We start from the raw sequence: 17,940 nt of genomic DNA, 5'->3' as shown, positions 1-17,940 counted from the left end.
TGCTTGGAGCTATAAAAATTGAAACCTTGTACAGATATAGGCTTTGTCACTTATATAGAATAGGAAAAGTTAAGAATGATGACACATTACCAAAACTGACATCCTAACAGCGGCATAATTCTTTTTATAAATTACGTCAACTAGAACCTTGGAATGTTAACACGAGCAGAACTAACTACGGCGACCAAATGCTACAGTTTTGTTTGCCGACACTGTTAAATCGAATACACATAGAAAACGGTCTCAATATATCTATTCTACCTCTAGAAAAGCTACGCGATATACTTGTGTGATGGTGCTTGCCGCCACAGTGAGTTCATGTTATTCGTCTTTTTGTTTGTTTCATCACTATGCCTTTTTTCCCTCTTAAAGCTGATGAAATGTTTCCACGATACGTTTGTTTATTAATTCTGACCATGGTTGTTCTTTCCTTCAATATGAAGGTTATGTATTATGTATAACATCTACTTTCCTTTAACCGCTGTGAAGCTGCCCTGTGTATGAGGTGGCCAGGTTCCCCTCAAGCTGCTACTTGCAGCTTTTTGCCTGTTCATCCTCGCAACCTTTTTGGTGTTGCATAATACATTCAATTCAATTCAAGTGCGCACCCATTCACATATTCTTAATACGTTTGCGATAGATTGTGCGTAAGCTTGCGAGCGAATAGGGGTCGATGTGTATAGATAACGTGCGCGAACCTTACCATGCCAGGAAGCAGCGCTACTCTCTTTGTCATTGTTTAGCGAGCGGTACTCACTATTGCCGACGTTCCGGGGTTGAACTCTTTTCTCTAGAGGTTAGCGATACAACACTGGCGGATAAGTGATTTTTTTGTCCTCGAGGAAAGTCGTACATCGAGAAAGGCCGGCTACAGAGGCCGTCCGTAAGTAGCAACGGGCGGCTATTCCTTAAAATGCCAGACACTATTTTTGCTGCCAACTACTGCACACATCTTCAATCCACCGTTCCACACTTTTGCAGCATGAATTAAGCAGTATCATTTCCGACAACTGATCGCTCAGAAACAGGGCAGAAGTGGTAATGGTTTCGTATTCGTGCGCTTTCGCTGAGGCGCCGCAGAAAGGCACCATCTCGTTTCTCGAGAACAAACTGCTCCGCGACAAGGGTCAGTGCAAGTATATAATTCCCCATTTTGTCATAGCCCCACCAGGGCTGCAGTATGTAAAAATAAAAAAGTTAGTCGTAATCAGCTTAGGTTACCTGGTTATAAAAGCTGCTCCTTTGTATGAAAGGTTATACATGCGTTGATAGACTACAGAACCGATTGTTGTGTGCTTTTAAACAACAATCTGTCATTACTGTAAATGAAATAGCACCAATACTGGTGAACTTCTAAGTTATCTAGGCTCTGGCCACAGCTGCGTCCGCTAAGGACGGGTCTGAAAGTCACACTACTTTGTATTCCTTCATGGGACCGTTACATGTTGCCCAGCGTGTTTTGAATGTATGGTATTGGTATAAGTATTTTTGTCTTCAAGAGTAATAATGACATAACATTAATACTCTCTTCTTGCAAAGAATTTGGAGTGGACTTAACATAATTTCTAAACATATAAAATTTTTCATTTCTTAATTGACACAGGAGCATTAGCAAAACTGTTAGGAGCAGCGAAGCTGTTGCAATTATCCTAGGTTACACTCCAAGAAGGTTTTAAGCCAGATTTTGTCGATGTGCGCCAAAGATCTGCATGCTTCAAAATCCGTTAGACTCGATACAGAGATGCATTCCGGATTGTGAAAGCACTTCAAGCAAATACTGGGCGAACTATTTTTTGTGCTTGTCTCCATGACGTGTGTCTCTGCTGTGGCCATTTATTCAGAACATATCTGTATGGTGCAATCAAACTTTCGGTTAATATGTTTCTTACTCTGTTATGCATATTGCTATCTGTCCATGCGCACTGAAGCACATGATCTTGAGTATAATACATATGTAACCACCTGTATGCTACAGTGTGTTAGGCGACTCAGACCTGCGAAACACGCCACTAAGACTGTGACTACAAAATTTTGTACAGGAAACAGCAAGCGCATGTCAATAAATTTATCCACCGTTGCTAATATTACTACTGAGGTGATATCGAAATGAAATGTTTGATAAATACCATACCTTCAGGATTGTGTATATTTGGGCTAGAATATTCAAAAACACTACCTTGTTTCTGCCTAGAATTCTTTTTTATGAGACTCTGCAAGTGCGAGGAAGGTTGTCCATTTGCGAAATTGATCTGTTGTATTTCTTACTAAGAAAGACGATTGCTAGTCACTCGGGTGACCTTCCGCGTTCCCACAAGGTAGCAAGATCGTTCGAAAGGAAATGCTATCGCGCCTACTGCTTCTCTTTACGTGTGGTCCGAAAAAAATACACCACAGGAGAGGCGCTACAGGCAAACCAATTGCCCGCTTCGACTTCCAGACTAACCCCGCCTGTTCCAACATCACCATCATCGCTACCGCCACAGTTTAAGTGGAGTATTCCTATGATTACTGATGAAATGGGCAACGTACCGCGAATCGTGTTGATCTTCTGGGCTCCTTGCAAATCCTTTTCCGCAGGTAAGTGGCGCCGATTATCCTAGAAGAGCCTAGCGTCCCATTAGGCAAGGTGGTCGGCCTTTAGCGCCGAACCTTTCATTCCACGGCGATGCCACTGCTAGACAAGCTGTCTAACCAACCACTAACGATCTTAGGGACAGCAGCAAGTCTTTTGCTGATGCACGGAGGAGGGTCGGAGCTAACCCTCACAGCCTGAAATCAGGCTCTGTGACGCCGGTTCTGCGCGCAAGCAGACGGGTCTTGTTTTCCGTTCACCGCACAATCGCAAACAAAAACAACACGATACTTGAAGAGCCGGTAACTTTCTTGCACTGACAGCTGCTGCAGCCCCACTCCTTATGGAGGCACACTCGCTATGGAAGCAGCTTGCCATAGTTTGCGTAAGCCTCAAAGTTGAGCGACAGTATCGCGTTGTCGGCAGCTGTATAATCGTATAACCAGTGAAAAAAGAAAGAGCGAGTATTGGAGAGAATAAAGGTTACATGGGATGGAAAAGGTATTCATTTTTAGCTTTCTCGTCTGTCTTCTTTTGCTGTTGTTGGCTGGGTTTTTTTTTTTCATTTTTTTATATACCAACGTGTCCATATAGGTTACGCAAGTGGCAAATTTCGCATCGTGCATCGACTGCGCCCCGTTCGCTCCATTCCCCTCCGTTCATGGCAGCTGCTCACGGCGAGGGGTCCGGTTCACAGCCTTGCAAACATAATAACCTTCCACTCGGCAGTGCTGTAGGATGCTTCCATGTGATGAACAGGACGCTATCATATTTGTTATTTTTCCGGCATCGACAGTGGAATTCAAATTGTTTCTAGCTGTTGGATTCAGCTCCAGGTTCACTGTACCTCGGTGTAGCCTTTTGCATATATATTCGTGTCATCTAGTCACATCTACTCCGACATGGCTCTTTCGTTGCGGTGCCAGAATAGCCTCCTGTGGCAGTTTCGCCGTTGGACACAAAACTACCCGCCGGGGTGGCTCAGTCAGCTAAGCCGTTGCGCTGCTGAGCACGAGGTAGCGGGATCGAATCCCGGCCGCGGCGGCCGCATTTCGATGGAGGCGAAATGCAAAAACGCCCGTGTGCTTGCGTTGTAGCGCACGTTAAGGAACCCCAGGTGGGGGGTTCTTTACCGTGAAATCTTCTTCTTTCTGGGGTAAAACCCCAGAAAGAAGAAGGACACAAAACTACCCTCGTGCTATGGGTCCAGCTAGTACCTGGCCAACGTGTGTTTCCTGTCGTATAAAACCATATAAGCAAAAGTAAAAACAAAGCAACTAAGGGCTCGAAACGCGCATAACTGGTCGCGTATTGCCACTGTCTGTCTATTCCCGTGGTCAGTGTAATTAAGTATATGTAACAGAGAATACCAGGGGGGCATCGTTGCGCGCATTTATATAAACTGGAGCGATGGCCTAATTGACTTATGTATTTGGACGCAGTTAGAAATGTTGCCAACCATTGGATAGCTGACTCATTCGTAGCGTAATATACGAGCTATGAAAATGTTAGAACATTAGAGACATAATCTTATCGGAGGCTGTTGCTGCGACAGTAGGTTCAGCACGCGCCTCCAAGCGCATGGGTTCCAGGGCCCGGATGCGGCATTGTTTCTATCAATAAGAATTACAAACGCCACCAACTCTAACTACTTAAATTGGCATAATTAGCAGACTTTTTATGACGGCAACATGCCTCACCGCATCCATGGTGTTAACTTTAACACATTTATAGACGATGTTTTTAGGACTTCTTACAGCCGTATTACATACATAGCTCATATCCCATTGACAATTCATTATCATGACCCTGGCGTCAAATGTCGAGGGGATCAGATATCTGCTTCTTCTTGCAAAGTTCAAGTTCGTCCTGACGCGAAAGTTTCTGTCAGATCCAATCGAGGGTTTCTTCAGGTGGCTGAGACGGCCTGCTGGCAGAAATGACCAGACGGATGCTTGAGCTGTCCTATCTGATGTTGAAAATTAAGGCACTGAACACTGGAATTGTCTCTAGTATAAAAACCAGCAATGTTGTAGACTCGGCACGCCGTACACTAGGAGCACTGAAGAAGGTGACGGAGCCAGCAGGTTCTGATACTTGACAGCCTCCTCACGAATTGAAAATCATTGCGGCCTACACCTGGCACTGCTGCCATTGCTATGGTAGGAGGTTACTTGGCTCGCGTGGTCCCAGATAAAATCGACTATAGCAACTGCATGACTGTTGACTCAACCAGCTTCATCCTCTCCTACAGTGACAGCTTAATACGGCATCAGGACAGAGGAGGACTCCTGTATCCCTCAAATGAATTGGTTTAGGCTTTGTATTCATTGAGAATATACATCGAAATTTTGTTGCACAAAAGAAGGTACCCGTCCAATTCATTACATGCGGCTGCTGAAGATGCGGTGGAGACCCTTGGAGGCCAAGTTTTTCAGCGGCCTATTTTTACAAACGACGCACTGTCTGTGACAGACTAGAATGACATAAAGAAGCTGTTCACAGTGAAGCCCCTGAGCAGGAAGCAGCTGAAGCTGAGAAGAGATTCTCTGCACCAAATTTCATGTTGATGCCAATAAATTTCGCCTACATTTCACTATGATGACTTTTTTGTGTGAATTATTTAATTACAAATGCCTATTTAGCTGTTTTCACCATGGGCACAATCGGAGGAACTTGTGCAACTAGAAAAAAATGGAGGTATGAGAAAACGTATCACAATTTTTATTAAAAAAAAGTTATTGATTATAGGTTTAATTGTCGGTAATGTAGGTTTATCTTGAGACAGACCATTATTTTTCTAACAGCGATGCGCGATACAGTCGATGCGCTGAAAGACAGCTGACAAGCATCGCCTAAAACAAACCAACAGCATATTTCATATATCAATAGTTTATGCCGTTGGGCGAACTTTAGAAATAAAAAAGAAGCCAACAAACAACGACACCATAGGGGAGATTACTAGTACTTACTAAGTTAATTAAAGAAATGATGAATTAATGGAAATGAAAATGGATGAAAAAACAACTTGCTGCAGGTGGGGAACAATCTCACGTCCTCGCATTACGCGTCCGATGCTCTTACCAATTGAGCTACCACGGCGCCGTTTTCCCATCCCCTTCCTGGGGTATTTATGTTTTACTACTAGAACTAACCCTGGGAGTGTTAGCCAGCGCCACCACTGACAAACCTTGGCGGCAAGGTATGTAGGTTGTTCGGGTTAGTTCTAGTAAAGGGAATGCGATAAGCACCTTTTTCTATCTGCATAGAAGTGGTAAATTTCTGCTACCCTGAAAAAAACATGCGGGTGCTGTTTCGCCAAATATGCAGGAAAGTCCAGAAAAGAACCTGTCTTTTCAGATACACTGTCTCTTAACACAGCACTGAAATCAAATCTAATTTTTTTTTCGTGCAACATACGTTATTTAGATGACACACTTGAACCTACTGGAGCAACCCTGCCCTTGTGATGCAACTTTGCGTTTTAACAGCGGAGCTGTTTAAGGTAGGTCACCACCTTCAAAAACGCATTTTCTGGAAAAAATTGATTTTTTTTTAATTCAGCCATTTCAAGCTCCCTGTCTATTCAAGAATATTTAGTAAAGAGAATTATGTTGTTATCTTAAGCCGTTCAAAAGTTATGACCATTTGTCCAAAGCCTCCTAGACGCATCCGAAACCGAAACTGAAGGTTTATGATTCCACAGCATCTGCTGTCTCGTCATAAATGTATCTTCGTATATATATATATATATATATATATATTAATCGACTAATTAACAAAAATTCACTAATGAAGTTTTTAACTATTTACCTGATGGCCCATATTGCAATTTACAAATTGTTGCCGTGGAGTTAGCAAGACAGATCCACTTGGAACGAGTTCTCGCGATGAGACCAGTTTAGAGATATTAATTCCCGAACTTTGCGGAAAAATGCATTGACGTTCCAGTTAAGTTTGTGCTTCAATGCAGAAAGCGACGTTTTGTTAAGAAACTAACTGGAACGCCAATGCATTTCTCCGCAAAGTTCGGGAATTATTATCTCGAAACTGGTGTCATCCCGAGAATTCGTTCCAAGTGGATCCGCCTTGCGAACTCCACGGCTGCAATTTGTAGATTGCAATATGGGCCATCAAGTAATTAGTTGAGAACTTAATTAGCGAATTTCTGTTAATTATTTGATTATGCATTTTAATTTTTTGTGCAAGTAATGTCCGCCTCTTCGAGTAGGCCAGCTCATGAACAAGAATTGGGCTATCTGCCACAGGCAACCTTTAAGAATTTTTGAAAGTGTTCGCTGAAACACCCTGTATATATATATATATATATATATATATATATATATATATTACGTAATGATAATTTGTTTAAGTACGTTCTAAAGCTTTTGGAAGCATTTTGTGGAACATTATGTTTTTTATTTCTTCAAAAATTTCACCTGTAGGGCTGTGGGGCGCTGCGACACTTCGTATTTGCGACTGTTGCGCGCGTTTCAGTTGCGTTGCGTGTGCGTCTGGGTTGTCCGTGCCATCTGTGCTTATTTGTACGCTATTTCGAGCACGCATATTTATTTCTAGCCTTTCAAGGAGAAAGGTACAGTTCACCATGAAATATGGCAAAGTACAGAACGTAACGGAAGCGTCAACGCAAGTTCTAAGGGAATCAACATACTAAGCGTGGACCCGCCGTGGAGCACGTGGACGCTACTGTTTCGGCGAGTGCCCGAAAACCAGTAGCGCACCCAGGATCTCTGCCAGGGGGGAGGGGGGGTGACAGTTTGCCAATACCGTCTAAGCAGCACTAATTTCAATATCTTCACGGGAAATTGTAAAAAAATGCGCTTTTTGCGAGTGTGCAGACGATTGCGCGTCTTACATCTTAGTTGAAATACTCAAATGCGCAAGGAAAGACAAGGGGTTAAACAAAAGGGAAGGTTAGGTCGGCCTCAGGGGGGGGGGGGGGGGGTTACAACCCCCGAACATCCCCCCCCCCCCCCCGTCGGTGCGCCACTGCCGAAAACTAGGCAATGTGGAGCATGCAGGATGCTGACATCCCACTGCAAGATTCCCCCCACGGAGGTAACAGGATCATAGATATCGAAATCCTTTCTTCCGTTTTTTCATCTTTGGCCTGTCCGGAATGCAAGAGCACTTCGCTAAACCTGGACGAACGCACCCGCTGTGGTGTCTCCTTTATGTATGGTGTTATGTGTGGTTCGTGTGGCTTTGAATGCGTGGTCCAGTCTTCAAAAAAGACAGGCCGCACAGTGAAAAACAATGCCCGCCTTGTCTATGCCATGCGACAAATAGGCAAAGGACACAAAGGTGCTGTCACATTCTGCAAAGTCATGAACATGCCACCACCTGCTTGGAATTCTGCATACCAGAAAACGTCCTCAAAACTTTCTCAAGCTGCTCAAATTGTTGCCATGAAATCTATGGCTAATGCTGCTAGTGAAGTGCGTAATCTTGTCGAGAGTAACGAGTGTGGCGTGTCAGGGGACGGCACATGGCAGAAGCGCGGACATTCGTCACTAAATGGGTGTGTGTCATTAATTTCTGTCGATACGGGCAAAGTCATCGATGTAGAAGGACTCTCCTACAAATGTACAGCTTGTGAATCGATACGTAAGCTGAGTACTTCAAGCTAGGAATACCTCGAATGGAAAGCCGATCATACTAACTGTCACGTACGCCAACCATGCTAGTACTTCTGGCGCCATGGAAGCAGTCTGCTTATATCAGAAGGAAAATTATCACTGTTCGCGTAACTATAGGATGCAAAAAATAACGTTTTGAGAAAAATGGCGTTAGAGATTTCAACCGAATGTCAATGTAATAAAAAAATGTCGCAGTTTCACCCGAAAGGCGAAGCATCAATTGCGATAGCAACTTAGTAGAGAGCTATACGGAGTAAGGATAGTAGTTTTATCAGCTGTATAAACTTGGACATGCAGCAGCAACGCGCAGAACTGTTGTCGACGCTGTCGCCGTTTTGCCCGCGTTCGGACCGAACGCGCGCGGCGTTGGTGACTGTTGCCAGGGCTTCTGGGGCGGCTCGCAGGTTTTCGACGAGATCAGAACGGGAAACTCGTCGAGCAGCGTCGGAAGTCCTTAACTCCTTCTCGCCTCGCAACGTTTTTATACAAATACGCATTTGGTGCCGCAGCTAAACGTCGCCTCCCCTCCCTTCCTCCCGTCCCCCCACTGCCTTTCGCGCGACTGAAGAAGGCGCGTTTTCTCTACATATATAGTTATTGTAAAGGAGGAAAGAGACGCCTACTTCTCCAGCCCTTAAGGGCCTGTACACGCTCGAGCCGCTCATCGCCGCAAGTCGCACCGCATGCTGGCGGTTCAGTGGCGGCGGACGGTTGAAGCAACTGGGCACAAAATTCGATTCACGCTGGGACCGGCGCGAGCGGTGCCGTACGCATGCGCCCTCTGGCTGGCAAAACAGATAACCAGCGACTGGCAACATGCAGCACCGCGGTCGCAGCGTTTGTGTGCTGGCGACCAGCAAAATTTTGGCCCGAGCCAAGATTTTGTTATTACGTTTGTTTTCTTATTAGGTAATTTTCTGATTAGTTAGCTCGAGCGGTTCGCATGTGCCGGCATCCGCACTCCGATTTGGGGACGCGACGTATGTTAAGAGCCGGCAACCGAAAGGCGGGGCAAAGATGTTCTAAGTCGGCAACTATCGTCAACAGCAGACGACACTGGCATATTTTTGTCGGCGTGGGTTCAAGCTTCCGCGTCATGGCGAAAACGCAAAACTCTTGCACTGTCATACTCTGTTGACTGCATGTGTTGCGTTGGCGCGCTGAGCCACCTCTAGAACACTATGCAGTGATCTTACCTGCGCCTTTTTTTTTAACACGAAAGTGTTTTATGCCGGGGTCCACCAAGACTTCACCGACGTATTTCCGTCACGGAAAACGTATTTCCGTCACGGAAAAACGTCATAGAACATAATACAAAGAAAGAAACCAGAACAAAAAGTTCCACAAACATGCAAAATTTGGAAATCGAACCCACGACCTCTCGGTCCGCGACGATAGATCGCCGAGCGTTTAACCCATTGCGCCACAAATGCATTTGCAGAGAGCTACACAGACGCGCCTTATATATCTAACACTCCTCCGTGTACCCGCGCTCTTGCTCGGGGCGGTGCCGCCGCCTACGAGCAGAAAAGAGAAGTACTGCATTATGACACTAACGCGCACCGACAGTGAACGCTTCGGTGGTCTCAGCACTACGACGCCTCGATGCCAGCATTCGAAGGGACGCTGGCATCAAGAAGCACTACCAACTAGGTGGCGTTCACCGTACTAGGTAGCGTTCACCGTACTCAGCACAGCGGAGCGTGGCCTCCGCAATTAGCTCTGAAAATGTTTCTGAAGTTGATCGCGGAGGCTGCAATTACGACGCGCTGTACGCGCTGATTTGACTCGGTGACGATTCAGTTACGTGCTTTGTCTTGCGCGTTGTATTAGTGTGTCAGTTACGTGCTTCGTCTTTCGCGTTGTGCTAGCGTGTGCAGCGTAGTGCAGCTTCCATATGCACGACGGTTGCTCATGGTCATCGACGTTGGTAGTCGTGATGGAGGAGACGTGCCACCAGGCGTCAGCGTGGGTGCATCAACGCCTAAGGGCGCTTTAGCCACAAAACACCAATAGACATTATATATCAATGTGCAATAAACATTACACTACTTCTGTGAAGACACGTTTCACTTTCGTGTTCTATACCGATTCCTATATAAGAGGGATCAACCACATTTTTTTTTCGTTTTCCTTTCTTTCTTTTTTTTAATCATTGCTACCGCATACTGTTGTAACAACATACATCGCTATGTACTCGGTTGTGTGCGGCGTGACGGCGCATTTTTTGTAGATGTGCTAGCGAAAGCTTGCAAGACCGCGCGTGCGTTTTTAAGCCAATGAACAAGGGATTTGTCGCAGCAACAGCGTAGCACGCTGAAGCGCCGCAGCGTTATACAGGGTGTTCATTTATAAGTTTTCAATTTTTTTTAGAAATGCTCTGTGGCAGATAGCATAATTCTTATCGTTGGCTGGGTTATGCGATGAGGCGGACATTAGTAACACGAGAAATCCCATATTGAACTAATTAAAAAAATGACTAATCAACTTCTTAGTTAATTATTGTACAGCACATATTGTGATTTACGAATTGAAGCCGGTGAGCTTGGCAGGCGTATCCACTTGGGATGAATTTCCAGAATGACGCCAGTTTGGAGATATGTGCCATCAAACTCGCCCTAAAAATGCACTGTTGTTCCAGTTACTTTTTTACCAAAATGCTGTTTTATACATTGAAGCACTAAAGTAACTGGAACGCCCATGTATTTCGTCCCACACTTTGGAAAATAATATCTCAAAGCTGGCGTCATCCTGGAAATTCATTTCAAGTCTTGCAAGCTCACCGGCTATAATTCGTAAATTGCAATATGTGTCGCAATGTAATTAACTAAGAAATTCATTAGTCAATCTTTGTTACTTGAATATGTGTTTCGATTTTTTGTGCTACTATAATGTCCACCTCATCGAATAACCCAGCTCAACGATAAGAATTACGCTACCTGCCACAGGCGATTTTTAAAAATTCCGTAACACTTTCAAATGAACGCCCTGTATATTAACATACTCTTATACAGATGGTTCTATTATCGCGGAATACAGCTGTGTAGATCGACAAGTCACTTCTCTTCATCACCGAGCACGCGAGTGAATATTCAACTACGGCTTGTTGATTTACTTATGCTTTTTTTTAGTAGCTGCCAAGTTAAAAGTGAGCGTACAATTGATTACATGATGGAATATGACCGTGTCACACAGCACTCGTGTTTGTTCATTCTGTGTTATGTCGTTGTTCCATTGATGAAAAAAGCCGGCGAAGCAGTGCCCCCGGGCCCGACCAGAATCTTCGAGGCTAACCTCGAAGATCGGGCCCTAGAGACGCTTCTAGACCCCTTCAATGACTTTTGGACATCACGCCAGCTATCACAAGAATGAAAAACAGCTGAAGTACGCTTTATCCCCAAACCGGGCAAGTCCCCTTACATTGACAACCTGTGGCTGATATCCCTCACGTCATGCATAAGCATAATCATGAAAAGGATAGTACTCAAATGCCTCCAACAACACCTGGACGAAACCCAGCAAATGCCAGACCCCATGTTTGGCTTTATACGACAACTTGAGACCCAGGACGTGCTAATGCAATTGAAGAAGGAGATTGTCATCCCTGCCACACACCACGGGCCATTCTCGCGCTAGACCTGAAGGGGGCATTTGACAACGTGGCACACGAGGCGATATTTCGGAATCTCAACAACACAGGCTCAACAACACAGTGGCGTATTTAAGCCACTGAAAAGTAAGGATGGATGTTCAGCCTTGCTGGTGTGGCATTTCATAGGTTGTAACCCACCATATTTTTAACCAAGCAATAAGGAAATTATATGGTAACGCCGTACCATCAGTACAACTGAAGTGTTGCTTCCCCAAGGAGCCTCACTGCCACCTTCCCCATTTTGTAAACACTTTGTAAATACAAACTAGCACATAGTATGTAGTCACATTATATGCTGTCTGTATGCTTGGTGAAGTGCACCAAGCATTTTCTCGCCCTTAAAACCTGGGCTAATGCTGTCTTTTCTTTAATAATAATTATGCAATAACCTTACTCAATACATTGCTGTGAGAACAATAGTTGGCTTAACAGTAGCAGTGCACACATACCCTCATACCACATTGCAGACATACTCTATAGAGGCTGGCCACAATCAGCGTAACTGAAAGCCAGCTGAACAGGGTGCGAGTTCATGTGTATCAAATAAATGTCTGTTCCATTGAGAGGTTATATATCTGTCTGTGATATAATTATCAATTCAGAATACATATGGCAGAAGAACAATACACAAGACAACGCAATCAAGTTCCCTGTGAGAAGCTGCTTTTTGCCACTATTGCATGCAGCAAAAAGAGACTTCATTAAGCACCACTATGGCTTGTGTGCCTCTTTGTGCATTGTACAAGAAGTAAAGGTGGGCGAATGTAAACGTTTTCAAATACGAATTGAATAAAATATTATTTATCAAATATTCAATAGTCATACGACGGCACACGTACCTGTAGTAACAATATTTATTTTCATATAAAAAAATTAGGTACCACACCTTAACTAGTGCAAAAAGTGAGCTAAATATTGGGCACAAAGGATAAGTTTTAAATGCAAGACTACTAATTGTTACGTAAAAAAATCAACATAAACAGTCTATCAACAACTTTAGAGCCTGGCTTCAAAGAAGCTTTTCAAGAAAGAATGGCCTCTGAATGGCTAGCTTTCAAAAACGTGCAATATATTGTTCCCAAGAAAACATCAAAGTTGTAGAAAAAAAAGAATAGCCGATGAAGGACCTACGTGTTGTAGACATATGTAAAACTACTCGTTGCAAGGAAAACAGCGCAGACTTGTAGCATAAAAGATCAGTCTGCTAGATCAAGAAATGTGTGGTCACCTTTCGCGTGAAAAAAAGCCCATGGGAAAGTTTTCTTGCCAATATGACTGAAAGATACTTTCGTAAACGTGCTTGCCTTTGGGAGGCTACATACACTTGTTCACATGCAAGTACCTGTCGCGTATTCATTGTTAAAGAAGTTCAATTAATATAATGACACGACAGCCTCCTCTGATTAGGAAAAAATAATAGTTGTGTGGTCATATATAGATAACATTTAGAATTCAAGGTACCCTTTTCCATATTATGCAAGTACTCATGAAAGACAAGACTGCAAGAAACAGCATAAAACTAATGCAAAATCTATAACTGATTATGTCAATGAGATTTCCATTTCATGCGGCAAAGTATTTCACAGGGCAGATAGGATGTGACATCTGTGATTCAGAGATATGTCACTGTATCGGGGCACAAGTATTGTACAACTGATAATTTTGGGAATAAAGAAATAACAAGCATTTATTCCCGGTATGTCACCATGCCACTTGTATCTTAAAAAGGACTATCACTTATATGTCAAGCTTGCACCATTATGTTTATGTGACCATACATGTGTACCCCATCTGTAATGAACCGTTGCTTTAAGTTATGACCACTGTCATGTCATTCCCGTACATTAATTGTGGTTTTGCACAATACACCTAGAAAACTTTTGAGCGGCATTGCAGTACTTTTTCTTGTATGAGCACACTGGCTTTCTGTCACAACACCCACTTCGCATCCATGATAAATGCTGCAGTCAAGCAAAATAGAGTGTCAGACTAAGGTACCTAAACTGCTTGCATTCCAGAAAACCTCAAACAAGATTTAGATTCTTGAGGACACAAGTTACTTGCGTCCTTTGATCTAAGGCTGTTTTCTGCATGCAATGAATGTTACGATTTCTGCTGTGCAAATCAATGTTAACCTGATAAAAGGAATGGCAAGCCAAAACTTGCATTCGTGAGAGTAGTTACTACTGGCGCCAGATTAACCTATGGGCTAAGGGGGCTGCAGCTCCAGGCTAGGGGGCCCTGTGAGAAAAATGTTTCCTTGAATTAAACTTTATTTCTTGTGTACAGTACAGAGTAAAACATAATGTGAACAAATACATTGGGATCACTAGCTCGAGGCCAGTTGCAATCCATAAAAAATGTAGAGGAAGCAAAGCAATTTAGCACAGACACGTGTACTTAAACTCAGCAACAATATGCACTTTACATTAGAAGAAGTAGAGAATACAATACAAAGAATCTTCAAAATGCAAACGGTATCATTGAACATCTACAAGTAAAGGAAAATGCACCAGAAAAAAAAAAGGAAGCGGTGAATGTATTAATAAACATACGAAAGAAGATCACGAAAATGCAGTTTTAGTTATCTCTGAAAATTAGCTGCATTTCTAACTTACGTGGGCTGAACGTTCCTCTCGACTACTCCAACACTTCAAATTCTCCGTTTACCACACACATTACAAGCCTTTGGAACCAGAAAATTTTGTTCTAGTGAACTGCGTGTACAGCGTCCCAATTCGGTAAAGTTGGTAGCAGAGAGTGGGTAGTCAGTAACGATGCTACTATTAACCATTACAAGAGTTTAAAAATTTAGTAATGAACTAAACAGTAAAATGTGTACGTGTTGAAAGAGCGGTGTCGTGTTAGCATTGTATTGTGAGGAAGTCATAAAGTGGACAGCCCTCTTTTGAAGTTTTATAAATGGCTCAATGTATGAATGGCCCAGAGATGTAACACAGTACCACAGGTGGCTGTGGAACAAGCTGAAATAAATTTCTCGAAGGGTTTCTGTATCAAAACAATTTCGGCTCTTGAGCAGAATATAACAAGCCTTGCCGATATTTTTGCAAAGCTTGTCAATGTGAGGTTTACATAGAAACAACTCATCTAATTTGTACAACCCCTTGATGGGTCCCTCAGAAATTTAAGAGGACCGTTCACCAGGGCCCTGCGGAAAATTTTAGTTATACTATAAAAGTTGTAAAGTGTCTTCCAAGGAGTATTCTACCACAAGAATTCTTTAAAACGGCATAGTAGCAGCCGAAATAGAAGCAAAGAATCGGTAGTACAAGAACGTGACCTGCTCTTCGTGTACAGAGGCATTCTTTCCTTGGCGAACAGCAACGCAAAGGACCTTTCTCTCTTGCCTACTCCCATATAAGAAACCAGGGTTCACCTCCTTCTCTCTCTTTTTTTTTGCAAAACACCTAATGCACCTTTCTTCATTTTTTTTCTTTAGATCACGACAACGGCATAATACATCCATGTTACATGTACAAGACGAACTGTAATGAGTTTGTTGACATGATGGCAGATAATTAATGTAAGGAGATGGATCGTTGCGAAGGTGCATGAAGCTAAACATTGTTCCCTCGTCAATTCCACGCCTTACGTCTCTCATGTTGCCTAGCTTTCTGTTTTCCTTTGGTGCAGGCTACATGGTGACGTTCACAAAAGATTTACAGATGTTAGGCCCTTCTCGCATGCTCGTCTTGTACGATGAATTACTGTGGCGGTTAGCACTGGTAACATCAGTAGCCACCCTAACCGTGATTACGCAGCAACATGGCACCGCCCATGCAGCCCAGACCACCCGCTTCAATCTCAATTTGCCCTTTTACTAGCTGTACGCCCTGACAGCAATAAATAAATGGTAAAATCCATCACTGCGTAGTCTCATCTCATGCTGAGGACAAAGCATTAGGTATTTTTTGTTGTTCTTATTGAGATCAGCTGTTTGTTTTGACACTGCTAGGACTACACAGGCAGTAAAAGTGGTTCGGTTTCTATTTGGCAGGTGGCACCACAGCAGTTGCAATGGTGATGCATTGACGATGCAGAACGCTACGAAGGCGTCATTGTTCACTGCATCATTAATTCCTACTCTGCTCTAGTACGGTACGTGATGACAGTGGTGAGCAAACGTCAAATACACGCTGAGCAGATGGCGCGGTGCATGTGAACATTTATCAGGGTGTTCACTTTTACTAAAACTGGCTCAGGAGGCTGTATTGAACTGCTCAGATAGCGTGTAGATGAAGCGAAGCTCACAGTAGCATTCATGGAAACGCAGCCTTTAGTTACAACGTAGAAACATTTGCTGCGTCACTGCTCCAACAGTGGCTGATGTATCGAAAGGATGGCAAGCAGACGCTGAGCAGCTGACACAGCATGGATGAACACATCTTGAGGGGAATTCAGCCTTCCTATTGGCTTAGAAGCCCTGCCGCTGCCCCAGTGCTGCAAGGAACTACTGAGATGGAGTATAACTGGCAAAGCACATTGTTCAGCATGAAAAGTTGGGCAGTGGCAGAGAAGGTGCGTTGCAGTGTCGTCACATTCGCAAAAATAGCATGCGGCACATTTGCATTGTTTAAATTACAGCACATGACACCTGGCACAAAATTAATAATTGCAATACGTGGAGCAGTGATATAACTTTTAAGCTGTTCCCTAGCCTCCCCTCTTCGTAAAGAGTAAAATGTGCAGTGACAACACTGGAAACAAACAACACGTGTACAAAGCAAGGAAAGCTGGTTTGATACAAAACCCATACTGAGATGCAAAGAGCACAAACGACCAGCAGTGCTTCTGCACTGTTTACTTCAGAGCACATGCATAAAAAGCACCCTAAAGAGCTTGTAGTGTGTGTCCAACTCAGCAGCTGCTTAGCTACAAGAAAGTTCGGCCAAGGAGAAGGAGGTTTCATTATTTTTCAATGTATGTGTACACGTACGGTTTGTTTCCGCCTCCTTGAATTTTGGGCCTAATGTTCTGTACAAACCGTTCTGTGTGCACGGTTCACTTCAGAGCATATGCATATCGCATAAAACGAATACTTATACGCCTAGCACCACTGTGACACATTGCACGTATACATAACAGTACCCTTCACCTCGTACAGTAAGAACCCCAGCACTCAAACGCTCTGTAGGTGTTCGCGGTCACCAAGGCGCATCGCAGCCCCCAAAACAGCTCACATGAAGCAAGGCACAAACAGCACATTACGAATGGCTGCGATGACGCGACAATAAAGCTAATCGCTACAGGTCATATGGTCACTTCTTAAACACAAACCAGCACTGCACAATGCACATACACGTATGAGCTTCGCAGCGATGAAGCGCGCACACACAACACCTAGGTACACCATACGCTGAGATGGGCGACCGCACTATTTTCGTTCTGGCGCGTACTGAACGCATGTGTCATGCTTAGAATGCGTGTGTGTGTGATGGCCTTCGCGTTTGTACTGCTGGTACTGCACAAGCGAAATACGGCCCAACACACACGAAATCGCCGGTTTCATTGCTTCCGACGCTCGCGTAAACACAACACATTTCCAATCTGTTGCCGTTGACGATCGCACGCGCTGAAGAGGTCAGGCAGGGTACATCGGATTGCTGCGTTCGACGACTGTCTCCGCGAGTGCTCGATAACTCTTGCAATGATCCCGCAAAAACACAAAACGACAAAAAAAACAAACTGCCACAGCAGCCTAGGCCTCGCGCTTCGCTTCGCTTCGAACCAGCGCCATGTTTGTGCGGTCGCCGCATACATGCTGCATACGGGAAAAGTTCACGACCGCCTCTCGTGACGTCAGAGCGACCATTGTAAGCGGACCGGCGCGAGGGCGGTGCGGCTTGCGGCGATGTGCGGCTCGAGCGTGTACAGGCCTTAAGGGAGCACGGCGCAGAACGCGCGTGTTGTTCTCCGCCTGCGGTCGCTCCCCGTGAAGCGAGGGCCTCGCACCCCTTTCAGTCGACATGCCAGGTCGGTGCGCAGCGCCGATTCTCGCTCCCAGGTGCGGCATACGGCCTCACGGCGACGGTAGC

Source organism: Dermacentor silvarum, chromosome 2 (assembly GCF_013339745.2).
Source record: "Dermacentor silvarum isolate Dsil-2018 chromosome 2, BIME_Dsil_1.4, whole genome shotgun sequence".
Taxonomy (NCBI): domain Eukaryota; kingdom Metazoa; phylum Arthropoda; class Arachnida; order Ixodida; family Ixodidae; genus Dermacentor; species Dermacentor silvarum.
This window is presented reverse-complemented; position numbering follows the sequence as displayed.